The following is a 23,127-nucleotide window of genomic DNA, read 5'->3' as shown; positions in this document are numbered from 1 at the left end:
GTCTATTTATCACAGTATTTGGCTCTTCCTAGATGGGAGGATTTAAGGACTGAAAAACACCCACAGAGACTTCATTTTGCTGAGGTCTATGAAACATCTAATAAAGGGTCAAGTCCAAATAAAAATTACATTGCATTCTTACCTTGGCTCTTTCGCAAAGTATTTATTCACATCTCATTTGTCATACATTAATAAAGTTACAAGTTCCTTTTGAAATAGGGTTTTGTCAGATTGCTAATATCTTGAAATCATAGAAACCCACTGAAAATGTGAGCACAGATTTTGAACAACCCAGCAGCTGGCCAAGCACTGAAGATCTTTAAGGCAGGAGTAGTCAGCCATCCCATTTAATTTTTTGATCCTGTGCTTGAATAAGAGACTGAACTAGATAACTTTCCAATGCTAAGATTCCATGGCTCTATTTTTCAAATATCCTCATCTTTCAAGTATCCTATAAACAAATGTTCTATAAGAGAAATTCTACAATTATAGTTTGGTGTGTTTGCCTCCCTCTCTCTTTTTCTTCCTCTCTCTCTCTCTCTCTCCTCTTACTTTCTCTTTTCCACCCATCCCATCCCCAAATATGGTGCAATAACAAATTCCTTCACCAAAGGGACAGTGTTGTTAGTGATTACAATACATATTTTTAAATTCTCCACTCACTGATAAAATCATGTGATATGAAATACTGAAGAAACCTCAGGGGTATTCCAAGCATTCATGGACAAAAACATCAAGACTTGTGGTATTTCCCTTCAAAATTCATGTGAACTGAATCAAAGAGACATAAGAATTTGTATTTAAGACTTCTTATCTAAAATGGATGCATTCTGTCATTGGCAATCCCTGAATACTGCAATGCCGAAATAATGTAAATCTACCCAGTCCTTTCCATCTTCTTTGGCATTCCTCTGGTGTAAGGCCTTCTAATCTCTTATCTAGACCATCAAAGTAGCCTCCAAACAGTCCTTTTCCAATCCTGCTACAGGCTGCCCTCATACAAGCGCTGGGTTTGACCTTCCGAAGTCCTGCTCTAATCCTATCACATCTCTGCAGGGAGTCAGCATTAACTGCCCTCTACCTACTAAGCAAATACCTGACCTTTATATTTAAATATTTCTATAGTTTCGCCTTGCCTTATTGGTTCAACCTTATCTCCTGTAATGTTCCTATATATTCCTATAATCCAATATTCTGAGTACTAGTCATTATTGACATTTGGAGCCAGATAATTCTTCGTTGAGATTGACTGTACAGTGCGTTGAAGAATGTTGAACAGCATCCCTCGCTTCTACCCAATCGATGTCAGTAGCACCTCTAAGTTGTAGCAACCAAAACTGTCTCCACATATTACCAAATGTCCCCTGGGGGGAAAATCACTCCTTGTTGAGAACCACTGCTATAATCAAATCAAGTTGAATTACTTATTGTTCCTAAATTATCCTCTTCTCCTAACAATGCATTTTTATTGATAATAATTCCTCCCAAAGTATTTCCTAACCCCCCTCCCATGTGGACGCACACACGCATGCACACACACACACACACACACACACCTTGGTTTCATACGCTGATATTTCAGGAGCTATCTAGAGCCTCCTCCATGAAATCTTTCTCAATTCTTGCATCCTGATGTGATTACTCCTTTAAATTTATCCTTCGTACCCATCTCATTCATGAAACATCCATCGTCTTTGAGCTTACAATATTCCTATTTATCTATTTGTCAAATTGTCTTTGAAGTGTTTTAATTAATTCATTCAACTTATAAGTATTGAGCTCCTACCATGTGCCAGGCATTGGTGTGTGCATTGGACGAGTAGAGCAAACTCTCAGCCTTGTCAAACTCACAGGTCAAGGAAAGGATGCATGGTAACTGTGGTATATGGGGATGGGGGTGGGGCTAATAAAAGGGTGAAATTTTAAAACTACATATATATATATAATATTTGATAATTTCTATGAAAGAAACAAACAGGTGGTACAATAGACTATAATACATAGAAACTCTCTAGATAGATCGGTCATGAAAAGCCTTACTAAGGTATGATATTTAAGCTGAGGGTTGAAGGATGAGAGTCACCCTTGTATCTTTGCCTTTGGAGGTAACCACATGTACAAAGGCCCTGAGGCAGGACTGAGTCTGGCTTATTTGAAAGTCTGAAATAAATCCCTGGGGCTGAATGCTAGTGAGCAAAGGGGAGAGTTATAGGCAATTACTTGGGAGAGGTAAGCAGGCACCAAACTGTGCAGGGCCCGTTAGTACAAGGTAAGAATTCTGGATGTTCTTTGAAATTTTTCAAGAAATAAATCAAGGGTTTTATGAAAGGAAGTGACATGATCTGATCTGCAGCATTAATACGTTACCCTGAATTCTATATGAATAATTTGATAAATGAGTGTTTCTGTTTAAAGAACCTCAGGATTAGAGGATATCTTAATTTCTCCTATAGCTAAAACTCCAGAAGGACTGAATCCCCATCCCAGAACATCACACATGTTGTGCCATGAAAGAGTAAAGAGAGGATGAGATATTGATCACTTCGGCCCTAGAAAAACAGAGTGCTTCTGGTTGTTACCCCAACGTGCAGTAGAAATATTTAGGTTTTCTGTGTGCTGTGGCATGAGAATAGATAGGAAGCACTGCTGTAACATAGGTCCCGACTACTTGTGCAACAACATTTAAACACCTCCAAAGGACTGGGAGCTCACTACCTCCAAAGAGAGCCTTTTCCAGATTTGGAAAGTTCTAACAATTAGAAAACTCAGCTTTTCATTGAGCTGAGTCAGAAATATGTGGGATATATTGATGAGATCATGAGTAGACCAATTTGGCTCAGGAAAATATTCTTTTAGAGGAGGTGCATCTAACTCAACAACCTTCCTCCCTAATCTACCTCTCCGTGAAAATACCACCTTCCCACGGCCTTGTGGTTCCCTTTATACCTGCTTCTCTGCCGGATGGCCACAAACACTTTCTTAGCCCCCCAACTCCCTTCCCTTGAATCATTCCAACTTGTGACTGGAAGATATAACATTAGTACAACATCCTTTGATAAGCTTTTCCTGACTGTCCATCCCCAGCTTCAGGAAGTTAGTCATCCCCTCTTCTTGTGTGTCCTCTCTACTGACTGTGAATTCCCTGAGTACAAGGATTTGATCTCATTCATCTTAATGTCCTGAGCTCAATGGAGAGTGCCTACTACACTACAGATGTCTGGTAAATGTTTGTTAATCATTATGGGTGGGGGAACTCTGGATTTTGGAGTAAAATTTCAGTCTTAATTCTACTACTTACTGGTTATGGGAGTCATTTATTCAAATATTTGCTCCATGAATATTACTGAGTGCTTATGTGCTCAGTGATGGAAATACATGGCCCCTACCTCATGGTGCTTATGGTCTAAATGAAGAGGCAAACACTAAGCAGATGACTGAGTCAGAAATACTACAATATGATATGAATTCTATGAAGGAAAAATCTGGGGTTCCATAGGCTATATATTGGGGAAACCCCACCTTGTCTGGGTTTTTAGGGAGGCTTTCTGGATATGGTAAGATTTGAGTTAAGACCTGAAGAACAAGTAAATCGTGAGAAATGTACTTACACTCTGTAAGTCTCAGAATCCTCACCAATAAATTATTATCTAATAATGCCTTCTCTTTAGGGTCCTCCCAAGGATTAATTAGTTAACATACGTAAAGTGCCTGCCACAGAGAAGGAAATCAATAATTAGCAAGTTCTTTCTCCCCTAATGAATGAGGAATGAAGACAGGCTGAACAGGCAGGATTATGAAAGGACTTAAATGTTTCATGTAGCATGTTGAATTATTTCCACAAATAAGATATGTTGAAGTCCTAACCCCCAGTTCTGCAGAATATGACTTTATTTGGAAATAAGGTAATTATAGATATAGTTAGCTATATTAAGAGATGCTCATACTGGACTAGGGTGGGCCCTATATCCAATATGACTGGTGTCCTTATCAGAACAGGTAGATTTAGACACAGAAACAGGAGAGAATGCCATATGATAAGGGAATCAGAGATTGAAATGCTTCAGCTGTAAGCCAAGAAACACCAAAGATTGTTGACCAACCACCAGAAGCTAGGAAGAGATGAAGAAAGGTTCTCTCCTAGAGGTTTTGAGGAACCATGGCTCTGCAACACCTTAATTTTGGACATCTGGCCTCCAGAACTGGGAAACAATAAATTTTCCTTTTAAGGTACCCAGTTTGTTGTACATTTTTTTGGCAGTCCTAAGAAATTAACAAACGTAATAAAAGTGTTTGGATTTTGTATTTCAGACAGTGATAGAGACTTGGAAGACTAAGGACTTGGAAGGTACGAGTTGAAAGAGAAAAAAAACATTAAAAGGTGTTTTGAGAAGATAAATCTATAATTGTTGTTTACCATATCAATGTATTTTCTGTTCCCAATGAGTCTATAAGCTTCTTGAGGGTGGAACCTATGCCCTTCATGAAAAGCTGAACTCAATATATACTGGTTAAATAAATTATTTAAAATAAACATTTGGGTACACAGGTCTGGAAAACTTAGAGGTAAAACATTTTAACTCATTGAATTTTTACTCTTCTAAAGTAAAAGTCATCTTCTGATTTTATTTAACTGAAGAGGCAAAGCATGCAGTAAATTAAGTCCAATCTGCATGCAACTGTGCATGCAGTGTAGATCTTGGCTTAAACTAGGGAGCAAGCTGTGTACAAACTCAAATACTCTTATATTTGAAGCTAACATTAATTGTTGGCTTAAAATTTTCAGTAGTTTCCTTCCCTTGCTTTCAAAGAAAAATATCATAGCATTTCTCTTTCTAATTTAAATCCCACAGAATCTATAACTGATAATAAGAATGTGTCCCTAAGGGCTAATACATTTCTCTGATATTATACTAGTAATGCCTTCAAGCTCTGTAGCAAGCCTGTAATTCTATTTAAAAAAAACTCTTCATGGCTTCAATTCATATGGTTTTGCTCTATTTAATTATATTTATCAACCCCAAATATTCTGCACTTATAAAAATAGTGAATGGTGTAGAGAAGAAGCAATGTACTGTACCGTATTTTATGAAATTTCATATGCCACGTGTATTGATCTGGTATAAACTAGAGAACACACTTTGTTTAAATTAAGGCTTTGAATTCAATTTTATACCAATTCCTTTACCTCATTATCCACAATATATTTGTTTACATCCATGTAAATGTTACCTGGTAAAAGTATATAATTTTGCCTAATTCAGATTGATCTGTATCTTCTATCCTCTCAACTTATGCAATTTCATTATGTAATCATTAAATAATGAAAGAGGGACCCTTTGTTTGATAAAATTAATATTATTGCCCATGAATGTTAAAAATGCAAGAAAAAAATGAGCAGAAACCAAATAAAAGAGAAGCAGGACATGGTTGAAGATATGGTACCGATCCTATAATATTTTTCAGTAAAAACAGTTCTCAGGGATTTTTGTGTTCCCACCATTTCTAGGGCACAGGACACACATTGGTGCACTTATTCTATGTAGCATCAGTTTTTAGAAACTCCCCTTGAGTTCCTCTTTTTGGCAGTCATCTCCTTCCTTAGACACTCCCAGATTTGCCCAAATACTCCCCATCAGTGGCTTTTAAATTTGAATGGTAATTACAAAACTTCCTGGAGGCCAATAAGTCCTATTAAACTCAGATTATTGAGGGACAAGCCCTAGCATTTAAAAAAAATTCCAGGTGACCCAATTTTAGAAGATCTAAAATCCTCAGATGGAGAAACAGTATCTTGGACTTTTCATCTCATTGATGCTCTCCCAAAATGCTTTACTTGAAGCTGCCGGATCCCCCTCATTCCTGTTGTACAGATATTGTGTCCCAACATACCCACTTATGTTCTTTCCTTCTCCGAAATGTCATGTAATCTGGCTGATTATCTAGGCTAATGGGAGAGAGCTGGAAGGCTCCCCAGTTCCCATAGACGTATCTTCATAAAGACCTTCTGATAGCTGTGGCCAGCCCCATGGGAAGAAGTTGTAACCTGAACCAGAGACTCCAATGGTGGGAATATCATCCAGATGGGAGCTGGGATCTCACCGTGTCCCCTAAATGATATGTTGTTAATGTCTTCCATTTTCACAGTAATGAAGAATGACAGTGAGTGTCTCTGAAACAGGTGTTCTTAATGGATAGATCTCAGCTTGAAACCCAGACCTGCCATGTGCTGCCTATGTGCCTGCCTAGGGCAAGTCATGTGACCTTTCTGATCCTTGCAATTCTTAGAAAGAGATAATAATTTATGGGTTCCATAATTGTTTAGATTAACAATAGTGTATGATAAGTGCTCATAAGAACATAGTACTTAATAAATGATAGTAAAATATACAAAAAAGGCATAATTTCTACAAAAAAATTGGTCCCATTTCTTTTATTGTCCCAGGAGTTCATGCAATCCTTGCACTTCCAACAAAGGCCATGATGGTGGGATTTACTCCAAGTTCTCAGCTGCAACCCCAAGGTTAAATTTGAAGGTTCAGATAAGAACAAAAGCAAGAACATTTAAATTAGTTGAAGTTCCTGTATTTCTTCTCTTTGGGACATAAAGTTGGAAAGGGATCAGAAACAGGGATGTCTCCATTAACATGATATTTAAATTGCTAACAAAATGCCTTCGGGTTAATAACAAAGAATGCAATTAAATGTAAGAAAAAATATTTATTTATCTTGTCAAATCACCATATTTTAGAGCCTATCCATTGGTAGTTTTCCATCATCCTCAGTTTCTGGGAGTGGGGCAGAGGGTTTGGATTTCCACCTTGTTTGTATTTTTATTCATTTATTTAATTTTCCATTATGAACTGGACATGAAATGCATACCAAATTCATGCATTAAATATCCCTGGCATAAAGGACATGGATTAAATATTCCTGACATAAAGGACATCCCCAATGTACTTAATCATTAATGAGTTTAGGACTGAGTTTCAATTGCAAAAGAGCAGTGGCAAGTTTCAGTATGTCCTACAGCAAATGCCTGAAGGTTTTTACCCTCCTGTAATATGAAGAAAGCACCAGTCAAGTTATCACCTAGCCCTGGAATTAACATGTGAGTAGTTTCTATGTCTTAGTTGCTACTGCCCTGTGGTAAAGGATAAAATTACAGAATAGGTTTACAGCCTAGAATCCTGGACAAACTTACTTTGGGCTTTTGAGAATTAATGAGACCTTTGGAGCATTAGATAGATACTTTATTCCCTCTTTCATAACATCTTAGTTGTCCTCAATATTGAGACAATTCAATACATGTAATACTTATTTTTAAAATATATATTTCCCAAGCATTCTAATACCTGTTTTTCTTTTAAAAACATTTAGATTCTTAAGTGAAAGGACCCAGACATATAATTGTGTCTTCTACTGGTCAAAGCAATTTAGGTGGTTTTTTTCCTCATAACTCTGCAAAATACAGTACAAGGGGAGTGACTTTAATTTTGTGGACCAACTAGAGAAAACTGAGCTATGAGGATAGTCTAGAGCAGAGGTCAGCAAACGACAGCCCATGGGCCAAATCCAGCTCACCATTTGTTTTTGTAAATAAAGTATTATTGATTTGAAACACAGTCATATTTTCATTTGTTTATGTATCATCTATGGTTTGCTTCTGTGGTAAAACAGCAGAGCTGAGTAGTTGTGACAGACATTTATGTTCCACAGAATCAACAATATTTACTTTCTGGCCTTCTATAGAACAAGTTTGCCAACTCTTGGTCTAGAACACAACTTTAATGATATTATGAAAGTTGATGTCTGTGGTCTTCCACAAATTTTCATTTGTTGACAATCCTTATACAGTGAATGGGAGTTTAAACTTAATGTATCTGGTTATTTTTATGTTCTTAAATATTAGATGCCATCTTAATTTTTGTTGTCTTCAACATTGGATACCTACTGGAAGCATATTTAATTCTCTATCACGTGATATGATTTCCAAATAAGTTTCTGAAAACAAATATCCTAGTCAACATTTCTCTTCAGAACTCTCTTTAAATATATTTCCAAATATAGACAAAATGGAAAATAGGCTACTAAAGCAGTACTTTGACAGGAAATGTATTATTGTGATAGTAAGTATAAAAGAAAGGAAAAGACAAGAAGGCAAGACACAGAAATTGCCTCTAGATTTGTAGGAGGTCATATATATATGTATATATAGATATATTTGATCTTCTAAGCAATAACTCAATATAAATAATTGCAAACTACATGTCTATTGATGTTTTTAGGTAGACACTTACTTTTAAAGCCTAACTTCAATACCATAGAGGCTGATAAGATCAAGTTAGACATGAAACTGCTTATTTGGAATTTGTTTTTCTTACAAACAGTCAAAAAATTCTTAAATTAAAAAAATCAAAAACGAAAATAAAAAACCTTCCCTCAACCTCTCAACCAGCTACAACAACTACGAGCAACCTTAAAAAACAACAACAACAAAAAAAGAAAGACAAGTAAAACTATCTTTCAAATTTCTACTTGTCCTTGCAAAGATTCCTGGCTTAGATGGGTATTGAGCAACATTGTCTATTCTTAATCCAAAGACACTGCAAAACAAAATGAAAGTAATAAAGAGGCATTAAGACTAAAGCTACTACATAGAGTTCATCAAGTCATAAAAAAGACTTTCATAACATTTCCGACTCCATGTCTATGTTCTCTCAAAATAGAAGCTGTTCTTTGGGCAATACAGGCCTCGCACTGACCTGGAACAATGATGCAGAGACCAACTGAGTGACTCAGAATTAAACTGCATGATCATTTATTCATAGAACACACTCCTCTTGAGTGAGTCCTGTGTCAAGCACTGCACTGTGCACTGAGGGTTCAAAGTCACCAAGCCTCCTTCAGGAGCCTGCCTTCATGGGGCTTATACTTTAGTGGTGAAGGTAGACAAGTCAACCTGGGAGAGCATGGAGAGTGCTATACCCGAATGGAGTTCAAAACCATGACTCCCACCCACACAGAAAATGAACATTTTAGTCAACTCATCAATTAATGAGTCAGATGTTATAACCAAATCAAAGAGCATTTCAGAAACTAGCTTGATAGAGACAATCTTAGGATAAATTGATGAGTAGATACAAAACTGGTTCATATCTAACAGGACCATAAGCCTTTGGAGTTATCTGCTCCACTTGGCAGAAATTATTTGCATCTCTATTATGCAAAAAGCTGCATGTGAATGTGTAACTTCATAAAGTCTGGGATTTTTAATTGAGTGAACAATGAGGTGACCTAAGTATTAATACATTCCCCTAGTTAATCCTTGGGTGGCCTTTGCTCTCATACGGCATTTTTGCCCGATTTATAATCTTCAGATATCTTTTCTGAAGCACAGAGGAGAGTACTTTCATCACTTGGGGTCAAGATGGGACAGAGGCAAGCCTGGCAATATCTCAGCTGAGATTTTGAAGGTAAGTGGGGGAAACATTACATAGGATGGGCAGACAGGCATCCTCGGAAAGGGGAAGGATGTGACAACTTTATGTCCTTTCTTGTGCTAGTCTATGTAATCCACCCACAGACTGGTAAATAACAAAACCACTCTGGAAAAAGGTAGAGAACACAGAAGTTTCTTTCTTAGAATGTGGTATAAACTTGCCATCTTTTGATAGGCATGGATTAAGGAATAAACTCCTGGGGCGGCATTATCCAGAAGCTGGGGAGAGACAAGAATGCTTCCACAAAGCCTAGGGCATGCCCTGTTTTGGACCATGAGCTTCGGGGAAGCCTGAGAAAGAGAAAGGAGGAAAAAAAGACCAAAAAAACCCTGTAGATCGTCTATTTACTAGCCACATGTGCTGCCTGTCTGAATCAGTTTGTGGTCTCTCACTTACTCTATTTAGAATTCTGTACATCTGGGTGTATTTTTTCTAGTGTTTCCTATCGTATCAGTGACAGAATTGCCAACACAGAGGTATCCATAAATTATATTGCAGTCTAGTAGTTTCTAGTGCCTGGAAAGCTTGGAACAAAAGACTCAGATGCAAATGCGAGCTGCTTAATTCAGTGAGTATTTGTGATGTTACCCAGGTGCCAATGACATCTTTCTGACCAGCTCAGAGGCACCAGGGACAAACCCAACATACATTTTTAATGTGCTCAGCTGTGACAGCCTATACACACAGAAGACCTTAAGGCCTTAAAGTCATCCTCTTGGAAACCGCCGCACTTTTAGGGACCCAGAAGAAATGGTTTAATTAATCTTCTTTTTCAGGGTAGCTTTTTTTGATATAAATTATGTACACTGAAAACCTGCCAATTATAGCAAATTAAGGGACTTGGCAAGTACCTCCCTTGGAGGCAGATGGTAAATAATATCCAGATTCTGACTTGAAATAGGACCAGAGATTAGCTGGTGCAGAATGTAAAAGCAATCCAGATATGAGAAATAAACAAATTTAATGTGAGCTCAAGAGGAGGGCTTTGGTTTAGGATAGCTACAGTGATGTGATTAGAACAGATGACTCATTATCATTACGCATGTTTTCATGAGATGAGCCTGTTCTTAGAGCTTCTTTCTGCGACTCTTTGATGAACAATTACTTATTGTGTTAGTATCTGGGATGTGACCCAGATGCCTCAGTTTCCTCACCTGTGCAATGAGCATAAAGCAGGCTGGTGACAGTTCTGGATGACATCATCATATTATGTGCTTAGCACAGTACCTGGCAGACCATAAACACTCAAACATTTTAGCTGCTTTTGTTAGTGTTCTTACTACATGGCTACCAAAATAAATAACAACTCTCACATACCCCTACTTTTACCTTTTTGCCCCAAATAATAGCACTCTAATGCTTATCAGTGCTGATTATGTGCCAGGGACTGTTCCATCATTGTTATTTTATAGATAGGAAATGGCAACATTAGGGAGTTTAAGTACCATGCCTTCGTCACACAGGCAGTTAGTGATGGGTCCTGGACTTGATTACTGTGACACTCCAATGTTACTCAAAGACTAACAGCCACTTGAAACCCAAAGAAATCCTGAAACATAAAGTCTTTAGTTGATTTTTCCTTAAAAATGCTAGAAGGGCTTTGTGTAGATCAAAGTTGAGGTAATCGTCTGAGGATAAGGTAAGATGGTAAAAATTGGTTCTCAGCTCACCTTTTCACTCTTCCAAACTCAGTTTGTTTCTTGTTTGCGTTGCTACAGCAAGGAGGATTCTCAGCTTATGCTACATTCTGAATGGTTGTGTCCCCCTGCCAAAGTTCGTATGTTGAGATCCTAACTCCCAAAGGAGATAGTATTAGGAGCTGGGAGCCTTTGGAGGTGACTAGATCATGAGGATTCCATCCTCAAGAATGGGATTAGTGCCTTTATAAAAGGGACTGCACAGAGCTCCCTAACCCCTTCCACCATATTGGGGTTTTTTTGCAACAAAAAGAGAGCTGTCTCTGGGAAAGCAGTCTCTCATCAGACACCGACTCCATCAGTGCCTTGATCTTGGACTTCTCGGTGTACAGAATGGTGAGAAATGCATTTCTGTTATATATAAGCCACCCAGTCTATGGTATTTTGTTATAGCGGCCCAAATGGGGTGAAACAAATTATTGGCCTAATAACTAGATTTTTTTTCATTAATTCACCACAGAAATCAGTTAGAACAATTGCTAGGCTCAGTTAAGGACTCACACTTTGATGAAACTGTATGGGAAAGAGGTGGGATGACAAGGCAGGGACAGCACCAGTTAGAAGAGGTCAATCTGTAGAACCATCAGGGCAAAGCTCTCAGCACCTGCCTGCAACAGGGCTGCCCAACCCCTGTAACTCTCAGAAAACACCCCCATTATCAGCCAATCTGAGGACTGGAATCTTTCTGGAGTCTGAAGTCACAAACAGGACAAGCTCAAGCGCACGTTCGTCATGTAATTCATGTTCGCCTAGGTTTGCTAAAATTAAGGGATGACTCAATCATCATACACCATCACAGCTATTTTCAAGTCTGTAAGTGATGCGGCGGACCAGAACTGATTCGAAAGCTTACCCCAATTAGCTTCTGCAAACGCTCTTCCTGCAACAGGGCTCCGTTTCCTAGGAGGCTTCAATCTAATTACAAGGCTTGATTCTCCTGCAGGGTCTGCCTGGCCAGATGATTTCATTTTACGTTTAGGCTAACCTTTGCCATCAGTGATGTCACCAGAGTGTTCCTTCCCTTGAAAGGCTCCTAGGAACACACTAAAAGGTTAATTTGTTTGATATTTGGTTAAGGGGCTTCTCTACTGGAAGGGCCTTATTGTGCCGTAGGCAGGTAATGGTACAAAGCAGGCATCTTCAGAAGAAGGCAATTTGCACCCAGCTAGCACTGACATAGCTTTATGCACTAGCTACCCAGGAGCCACTCAGGTGGAAAATCACTGCTGAGAAAGAAGTCAGTGGATCCTTTCTACAATTCAGATTATTCACGCAAGAAGACTTTGCATATTTCCTAGTGTTTTTCCTCTCAAACAATGGGAGCCACAAAGCTCACTAGAAAATGTAACCAGTTATGCCACAGAAAAAAATTGTGTTCAACCATCTTAAACATTAGAAAAATGAAAGGAAAAATCTCAAGTAACTCAAATGTAACAATTCCGTATTATTATTCCCAAACTTGAGGTGTATTTACTACCTGTGGAGATGCTCTCCACCCTTCCCGGCCCTGTCCCTAGTGAGCCTGGCCCTTGTTGTACCCAGCCTGTAGCCATCTGTAGTGCTCTTCCTTACAAGGAGTCAGGGCTGACACTGAGGGTGGCAACCCAGCCAAGGCCACCAGTTGGGAAACTAAAAATCATGACAACCTAACATTTTTTATGAGCTACACAATGAAAAATAACTGACTCTACCAATTTCCTTCATTTACTAATATCATTCTAAATAAAGATTCTGATTTTAACTTTATCTTTTCTTCTTAAATCAACCCATACTTAGTATTCCTCTTATATACAAGGGCTTCCCACAACACTCCCCTCTGCTTTTCAATAGCATGGTCTAAATTATTATTTTTGTTTAATTAAATAAAACCTCATCTCCTCTCCATCTATAACATTTCAATTTCTATTATTTCACAGAATAATGGGAAAACCTTTACAACATAATGAGAGAGTTTGAAGCATGTTATGAAATCAGCATATGAAAGCAGCAAGTGAAAAAGTGTAGTACTTTCACAACAAAGAATAACATGGTCCATGATCAAATTTGGCAAAACAATAAACCATATGGACAGACTGCACAGAGACTTACACAACACACCCTGAATAGAAGAATATAGCTTACATTAAATTAGAAAGCTGTAACACAGGGTAAGTGAAAAAAAAAAATCACTCTATTCAACAGGTAATAAATACATAAGACTTATTGTCTAAGTGGTATTTTTTGGCTGAAATTTTAAAAATAAATCTATCTTTAGATAAGTTTGGGAATAATAAAGTAAAAGTTGATTGCTGAAAGTTTTAGTAAAGATGACAGAAATAGAGTAAAGCTAGGTCATATCATTTCCATTTTCCATTCTGCTTTCTCAAATGAACAGACTTTTTTTTTAAAGAAATAAGGGGAAAAAAAGAAAGATGCACAACTGAAAGTAATAAACGTTAAGAAGTAAAGAAACTAAAATGAAGCAACAGAAGATTCTAAAATAGAGCAATGCAGTGTGGGAAACCTAATTGGATTCCAAACCTTCACCAATATTCTGGAAACATAATGCTCAGTCAGTAACATACTGATGATTTTCAGTAACACTGCCAAACTCTGGAGAAGCAAATTAAATTTTTTTCTTCTTCTAACTGACAAGCAGTGGAAATAGTTCCTGCGAGGGATGGTGAAAAGGAGGAAATATAAAACATGAGAATAAAGTTTTCAGAGTTCACAATGAAAAGGGGGTAATCTGAATGAAGATGAAATAAAAACCCTATTGCTTAGAGAAAACCATGGTTTAAGATATTCAACACAGCCTCAACTTAGCTCATTCTCATCATGCTCTCAAATTGTAGCTCCAAGGAGAAGCAACAAAAAATAGCTATCAACCATGGTTGGAAAGGCGTAAAAGAGAATTTGCTTGCATTTTATTACTAAAATCAACAAACCAGATAATCTGCACCAAATAGTTCACATTAAGTATAAGCGAGAATAAAAGAACCCTCATGCCAACAATCCAAAGACATTACGGGGTGGGGAGGCGGGCAGGGAACCAATCAATAAGTAATAAGTAAAAAAACAGAAAAAAAAATGCCCAAGTCAAAAAACAAAATGTATGAAGGAAAGCACAGCAAAAGGAAAGAAAAAGAATTCTCCATAAATGCATTGTGCTATAGAAAAATGTAATGAGATGATTTTGATTTAAAAAAGAAAATTGAAAGACCTGAAAAGAAAGCATCCAGTATTAAGTAAAATCTATGTCCAGAGTGACATTATGAAACACAATAATCAATTTTAAACTAGAAGAAATGGGATAGGCAAGGCTAAAAATAAACATTGCTACCCTAAATTAACAGTTTTTATAATCACAACAAGTACAGAGAATGCAAAAAAAAAAAAAATTCAAAAGATACAGAGAGAGAGAAAGAAAGGGGCAAAGAAGGATGAAACAAAAGGAAGAAAGGAAGGCAGGAAGGCAGGAAGGGAGGGAGGGAGGGAGGAAGGAAGGAAGACAATGTTGAAGACATATAAAGATGAGCCTACATAGGACAACTGGGTTCTTTGAAGAGCAAAGCTCAACCATAAAACCAGAAACATATTAAAGGATATAAAACAAAATTTCCATAAGATAATGGGGTAAAAATACATAAAGATAAAGAGAATGCACTGTAATCCAGGCAAAATTAATTCAGAATACTCAAAGCCAAAACATATCCTTGTTCACTATTGAATTTCAAAGGTAAAAAAGATTTCTCCAGGCTACTTCCAGATAACCCAAGTCACACACTAGAAGATAAAATCAGGAGCCCCTGAAACTTCTCCACAGCATCATTTAAGGCTAAAAGGTTAGTGGGAAAATCTACAAAGTTCTGAAGAAAATGTGCCACATGAATTGTGTATCCAGCCAAGTTTCAGGTACAAAGGTAATAAAAAGTGTTTTCAGAACCATACAAGAACTCAGAAAATACAGTATCTGAATGAATAATGTTTAGGAGCTAAAATAAGTCATTGGGATACACTGTATTTTTGTCATTTTTAAATAGGAGAGTATTTTAAGAGATTGAGATTGAGTTTGAGTATCAGAGAGAAGTTGGTTGTCATAATGAAGGATGTATAAAATGAAGGCACTCTAAGCTGGTGACAGTACAAAAGGAAGGGAAGAGACACACTTGTGTGTATACAAAGTTTGCAAACAATAGTAACTAAATTGGTATTTTCTTACATGCACACATCTCTCAGCTTCACAGAAGATTTAGCTATCCCACTATGTTCAATAACACTTTATATTTGTATACATCCTATTCTCATTTTTGTTGCTTTCTAAAGCTTGTTTTGTTTGCTAAAAATGTTTGCAAGTCAAATTATACCACTTTTTCCTTCCAGAGATTTAAAAATTTATGCAACTTTTAGAATTGGTAATGTAGTTTATACAAAATAATTGGAATATCTATTATAACTTGTGAAAATTGATAAAAAGTTTGAGTATTATTGCATTTCTATTCATGCTTCAAGGTTTAAAATGCCATAGTTTAGAATGAAAAGTCTGGTACCCTTATTGCCTTATTATTTTATTTCTGATGTAATGCTATACTAACCAGGCCCCTGAGAAATTAACCTAGTTTTGAATAGGGTAAATAGGTACATTACCAGTCTCTGTAGAAAAATGCACTTTTATAAGAGTCTACGGATTCAGTGTTTAGATATCAATACAGGTGCTGACTGAGGCATTCAGGATCCTTACACAACCTAATATCATCCACAGCTGCCTTTTTGCAGTAAGGCTATCTTAGCCCTTGACCCCAGAATGCAGCATTTAGCCCTCTCACGGATTTCTATGAGAAATTTATGCATACAAAGTGTTACTGTAGTCTTCAGGGAGAATCTGGGTGTTCATGGGATGGTAGGTCACATCCTACGACACTAAGCATGCCTGTCTCTGCCATCTTTCTGCCACTCTCCTCTTTCTTTCTCCTTTTCCCATAGATTCCCAATCTTCACCTTCTGCTTTATACAAAGTAACTCCCTTTGAACATTGGAGCACACCTGCCAGTCCAGTCTAGGCCTGATGATTGTTAATCAAGGCATATTCTTACAAAGGTGGAGTCTCCCAAAGAAGAATTCTCAGGGCACAGGCAAGGAGACTACCACTTTCCTGTAATGTGGCACCGAGTTAAATGTGGAGAACTTCACCTATGGTCAATATCCAATACATTCTTTAGGAATTCATTCCGCAAATACCAACTGAACCTTTACTGTACACCCAGCCAATTACTGTAAATTCAGTAAAGGCCTCTGTTTGGGGGAGCTTCAGTTCCCTGTTCTGTTTTCAACTCTAGCTACACACGTGGAGCCCAGGCATCGTGTGTGTGTGCACGCAAGTGTGTGTTGTGTATTTACTGGGCAGCCAGGGTTGATCCTACTGGGCAGCCAGGGTTGAGAACCACTCCACTTGGGTAGTCTGTCTGGTCTCTCTCCTTACCCTGGCTCATCCCTCACCATAGTGTGGCTTATTGGTGATAGTATGGTTTATTTGGGATGGGTAAAAGCAGAAGAAGTTTACAAACATGTGTGGTACAGCCCCTTCCTTTCCCTATTTTTTGGATTTCTTCTCTTATGAATCCATACCTTCTGGAGCTCCTGATTCCACATGGTGGGCACACTTGGTTCAGGGCCCGGCTAGTCCTCTAAAGATGGATTTTGGAGACTAGGGTGTGTCCCAAATTTGGTGGAGATATAAAGAAGCAAAGCTGGGTAAGTATGTCTCCTCCATAGACCAAAAGTCCCTCAGTTAGGTCATATCAGGGTCTGACTTGGGGTAAATGATAGGAAGCCTCGTGTGGCTATTTATTGATGCCATTTTTCAACCCAGCTTTGACAGTAATGAACCTAATAATTTATCTCTATCTGTCCAGCCTCTTTGTCTCCTTTCAAAAATTGCTTCCTAAAACACAGGAGAAATATATGTGGTTATCACTCCATAAAACGTCAATAATCTCTAATTCTGTTATACCAATTAAGCTTAAGGAAAGAAAAAAAAAACAGACAAAAAATTTACCTAAATGGTTTTCACCTTAGCATAAAAAGAAGTCCATGAAGTTGGTCAAAATTTCTTTTTTCTCTCTCCTTCTTTCCCTCTCTCACTCCTTCCTTTCTTCCTTCCTTCATTTTTTCCTTCTTTCTTTTCTTTTTTTCCCTTCTTTTTTTTAATTTCCAGATTGTACAGGGACACATAGGTTAAACAGAGCCCAGTCCTATTATCTGACTAGACAGTGTCTCTGTCACCGTAATCCCACAGAGACTGTCCGAGGACTCTTTTGTGACAGCTGTCCTGGGACAGCCATGCATCAGCCCAGTAGAGGAGTGAAAGACTTCCCTTGAAAACCAGCCTTCTGCTTCTCATTTACAACTGCTCAGACGAATATCAAGCCATGCATATGTTAAGAGCTATATTTTCCCACACTCATCTCCCCAGTTAGGACTCTATTAACATTTATTAGCTTGTGTGTTCTGTGGTAAGAGACTTCTCAAGTGTATGATTTGTTTTATCTAACTGACCGTTGACCTCACTGAGGACAGAGGCAAGTAACCGCTTCTCTTTTTCTTTGATGTCTTGCTCTACTTCCACACTCTTCACATAATATTCTGACTACAACTAATCCTCAATAAAACTTGTCATCTGATTGATAAACCATGCTCATATGGAATTTATATTCTGACATAGAAGATCCTAATGCAGACATTGACATTTACAAAAAAGGCAAAATGATACATGTTGAAAATAATTTTCGGGAAGCTCAAAGCTAAATTTGCTGCTATGTTTCAGGAGCTATCTTCAGCCTATAAATTCTGGTATAGCTCTCTTGACCTGGCACAGCCCATAATCACATTCATCTGCCCTTGTCTGAATAGTTTTGGCATATCTGTATCTTTTATTCCAAGCTGCCTCAAATATTTTTGAGGAAAGAGGGTTTATAAATAACAAGTTTATCTCTAGCAGAATACATTAGGTTAAAATATAATAACTGCATTATTCACATGTAATGAATAGGGTACCACACCCATGCAGAAAAAAAAATGAATGAAGATAAAAGGTAGTTTTGTAGCTTAAATCTATTTTAAGGAAACAGAGATGAGCAGCTTGATCACCTGAACTCAGAAAGAGCAAAACGTCAAGGTCACCATGTTAGTTGCTTGGGAAAATGATTGCACAATCTTTAGCAAGTGGCCCACAGCAGGATCCGTGTTCAATGACTCATCCAAGAGGTGGCCCTTCCATTAGCTACTCAACTATAAAACTGAGACATTCATCTAATTCTGACTCACATTGTTAAATGTCACACACTGAATCACCAATCCTACTACATAAAGTACCTGGATCAAATGTCTCCATGAAACACTTTTCCAGGCAGAAAATCTCCACTTAAGCCCGGGAGACAGTGGAAACTGTGGTTAGAGCTAGTTGCCTTGGAAGTCACAGATAAGTTTAAGTTCACTGGTTCTCTGGATGCAAGATAAAGTCCAAGTCATCAATAGATTTTATTTCTGTGCGGTGCTTTACGATCCCACTTATACCTTATTGTTTGCAGTAAAAATTCTCATTGATAATCCTATTTCTAATAATTCTGGCTTTTAAAAATATTTCTCTTTTAGTGGATATTGTTTTCCTATTTATTCTGTTTTCCAAAGGGACATTTCAAATGTGGAAAAAAATGCTACAAGGGCCTCCAAATGAAATTAATTCTCTAACTGTCCAGATGTTCATTTCAATGCATGCATCATATAAATCTCAACTGATGAGAATGGTAATGGCCCAGCTCAGTCTGTCTTAGTTGGTGAACTCTGAAACAAGAAAAATAAGAAAAGTGCTTTTTTGGAGGTTATGAGTTTTAACAGAAAGAAAACACTTCTTTTGCATTTTATTATTTGGATTTTGTGGACAGTAAAATTGACTTTCCACAATGGTCATCTCACTATATAATAGACAAATATCATCTGTTTCAAGAGGAAGTCCAGAAGTTTCCTTTGTAATGAGGTTATGTCTGTAAAAAGAGAAATAAAAACCCAAAGTCACCCCAAAACAAAGTCTGAAATATGACCATACTTTCTATTGCTTTTCCTTCTGAAGACTTTAACAGGTACTCTGTATCATTTCATTGTTCCTCACACATCTCAAGGGTGGGCATATGTGATAATCTTCGATTCTTCTACCTCTGAGAATTTAAATACAATCATACAAATGTCTCATTTCCTCTTTTTTTTTTGCGGCTCCGGACGCGCAGGCTCAGTGTCCATGGCTCACGGGCCCAGCCGCTCCGCGGCATGTGGGATCTTCCCGGACCGGGGCACGAACCCGTGTCCCCTGCATCAGCAGGCGGACTCTCAACCACTGCGCCACCAGGGAAGCCCCTCATTTCCTTTTTGATATCCTTTGAGAGGCTGGAAGAAGCCTTCAAACCAGGCCTGATATCAGAAACCCACAGCACCCCTGTTGCTGTGTTATCCACAAAGTCATTTCCTCAGATTAACAAATATGACTAGAATCTTCAGAACTTGTTCTAGAAGGGGCAAGTGCCCTTGATGCTACATGATTCAGTGTAGTTTTCACTCTGGGGTGGAAGACACAGAGCAGCATCTGCCTGCCAACCCCTCCAGTGAGGCAACCCTGAAAAATTAGAGGTTCCTTTAGAGCATCTGAGTTCCTAGGCCGTCTGAACTGTGTGTTGTCAGCAGAGGTGTGGTGCTGCATTTCTGATATTTCACCTGGGCCTTTCCCAAAAACTACAGGATTTCCCATAGATGTGCTTGAGTGAGGAGGTTCTTAACCTTGCACTTGGGTCTGCTTACATCATCTAAATAGTTACAGTCAGTGTTAACAGCTTCTCTGACCCAGAAAGCCCCAGGGCTGAGATGCTAACATCATATCCTAATAGAAGAATAGTTTCAGGGATCCCATCTATCCTAGTTCATTCAGGCTATCATAACAAGATACCACAAGATACCATAACAAGATACCAAAACTGGGTGGTTTATAAATAGCAGAAATGTATTTCTCACAGTTCTGGAGGCTGGAAGTCTGAGATCAGGGTACTAACAGAGTCATCTGAGGGCCCTCCTCCAGGACTAGACTTCTCTTGGTACTCTTACATGGCAGAAAGTGTTAGGGAGCTCCGTGTGGCCTCTTTTGTAAGGACATTAATCACATTCATGAGGGTTCCACCTTCATGACCTAATCACCTCCCAAAGGCCCCACCTTCTAATATCATTACCTTGCAGATTAGATTTCCAATACACAAATTTTAGGAGGATATAAACATTCTGACCATAACACTGCTTTAACATATCATCAACAACAAATACTCATTAGTTCCTACACTATACCAGACACTAAACTCAGCCATCATTGGCAGTACTATGGAAACATCAACACATCTCTGAGAAAAAACTTGATTATCTGCTCATAACATTCATTCACTGTATGTGTGTCCTTGGCATGTCAAACTCAATTTTCTATGGACATATTCTTAAAGTTTTTCATTTATACTTCATATCTCCTCCCTGTGGACTAGATTATAATTTCCCCCAAAGCTAGGACTGGGTCAAGAATCTATTTCTTTTATAGCCTTTCTACAGCTCTTAAAATATACTGTCGTGGACAACTTAGAATGTTAGTGACAAAGAGCTAAGTCAATAGAACTGGAAACAAAAGAAGCTTTTTTTTTTAATAAGAACAGCTAGTAACTTTCTTGGCTAAAGGAGAAGCAACATGTCCAGTATTTATAATAAGAAAGATTATTTACCATAAAGTGCATTTATTATCATAATATAACTCGATTTCATTTAAGGAGTTAGCCAAGTGAAAAGGACATTTATGGTTTCATATACTACCAAATTAGCACTGTCATCTAAAATTTTACATAAGAAGATCTTGAAAAACTTCCTGAAACCACTGAAATACCTTTAAAGGATAGAGTTAGTAATTTATCTTGTGGCATTAAAATTAAGTATGTGGTTACAATCTGGCACGATGACATTTCCCTGGATTAGTCTCTAAGTCTTTGGAACAATTTCAAAGGGGACTGTCCAAAGAAAAAGAGATGGACTGGAAGTCTTCTTTGGCCCAGTGATTATTTAACTCATAAATACAGCATGAAGATTGTGGTCTTGGCATTTTTTTCTAGAGGCATTACAGCACATCTTGGAATTCCAGAATCTTCTCTCACAGATTTACAGGCCAATGACCACTACCTTTGCTCTTAACTCAAGCACCATTTGTTCTGCAAATACTGGCCACCTCTGAGAACACCAAGACTCCTCTCTTCTGGGGTGAGCATCCTCTGGACCCCCTCCCTTCCCATGCCTGCCCCCCCCCACTCTCTGCCTTGATTCAGTTAAAAGACTTGAGCAACTTTGGCATTTTCATTTTAACACCTTCCACTACATGTCCAATGCATGATATTTTAAGTGTTTTTAAATCTCCAAGTTCACTCGTTTCTCACAAACTCATCTCATTAGCACTTTCTCCTGGCAACTCTCCATATATATATGTACTACTTAAGCAAAAGGCGCCATTATTCATTTCAACATTTTTTTCATGGAGTGATAAAACCTGTCCCCATATATTCAGGTTTACTCATGAACTTGGTGGACATCTTTATCTTCCCACATTAATAATAGCTTTGTATTTTCAAGGTAATGTTCTGTTTATTATAGAAAATACTGCTAGGGTACCAGTAATCTCACCACAGTGTGTAAGTTAACCCCTCGATGTGCTTCTGGAAACTTTCTGGAGAAAAGATTTTGTCTCTCCTCCCTGAGCTGACCAAGCTGATATCCTCCCTGGTCCAGAGGTCAGTGCACATAACTCCAGGAGCAAAGAAGCTGGGTCTATTTGCAATCTGGCTCTATAAATATTTAATAAAGAGTTTGAGAGGAAGCTGACTAGAGATCCATCTGTTAAGCTGCTGGAGACATACCAGACACCGTGAATTAACTACAGAATAGGTCCATTATATTTTCAGGGTTCGATAGAGGGCCAAAGACATGCAGCTGATCCCACATTCTGAGTAGACCAACACTGCAATACGAATAAAGCAGTCACAGTGGATGAATATAAATTCTGCCACCAAATGAAGCGAATTCCTTGTGAAAAGCACTTAACAATTCTCTGAACAGTTTTAAACAACACAGTGAACTCTGATGTTACAAAAGCACTACCTCTGAGCTAAGCTAAAATTCTCATGGTCTGATTTCATTTGCCAGTAGCTCCTGGATATTGTCATTCCCCAATACATGAAAATCATGCCAAGAGAAATGCAGCAAATACAAGCTATATGTGTTGGTTCTTTGACATTCATTCTATCTTCAATACTTCTATAAAGTTAATAATTTAAAAAACCAAACATCCACAAATCAGACCGCCAGGGTGCTTTCTGTCACACTGTGAAAGATGTTTGTTTGTTTTTCAGAAAATGAATGTTAGGATTTCTAATACATCATTAATAGTTCATAAAAGGTTATATCAACATCCTTTAGAGCAAACAAGCCCATATATATGTGTGTGTGTGTGTGTGTGTGTGTGTGTGTGTGTGTGTGTGTGTTACGCGGGCCTCTCACTGTCGTGGCCTCTCCTGTTGCGGAGCACAGGCTCCGGACGCGCAGGCTCAGCGGCCATGGCTCACGGGCCCAGCTGCTCCGTGGCATGTGGGATCCTCCCCGACCGGGGCACGAACCCGTGTCCCCTGCATCGGCAGGCGGACTCTCAACCACTGCGCCACCAGGGAAGCCCAAGACAAGCCTATATTAATATGGTAGGTGAAGAGCTGAATACACCGATGTCATGTTCTATCTCTTTTAGCTTTCTATTGTGTTTTCCTTTCTAGAGGAAGTTTAAAATAGAAAGAAATGGGCTCAAATCTTTTAAAAAATACAAGCTTTTGTACACTCACAGATTT

Source organism: Monodon monoceros, unplaced genomic scaffold (assembly GCF_005190385.1).
Source record: "Monodon monoceros isolate NGI ecotype Baffin Bay Population unplaced genomic scaffold, NGI_Narwhal_1 Super_Scaffold_15, whole genome shotgun sequence".
Lineage (NCBI taxonomy): Eukaryota > Metazoa > Chordata > Mammalia > Artiodactyla > Monodontidae > Monodon > Monodon monoceros.
The sequence above is the reverse complement of the archived record's forward strand: the minus strand, read 5'-3'. Positions refer to the sequence as shown.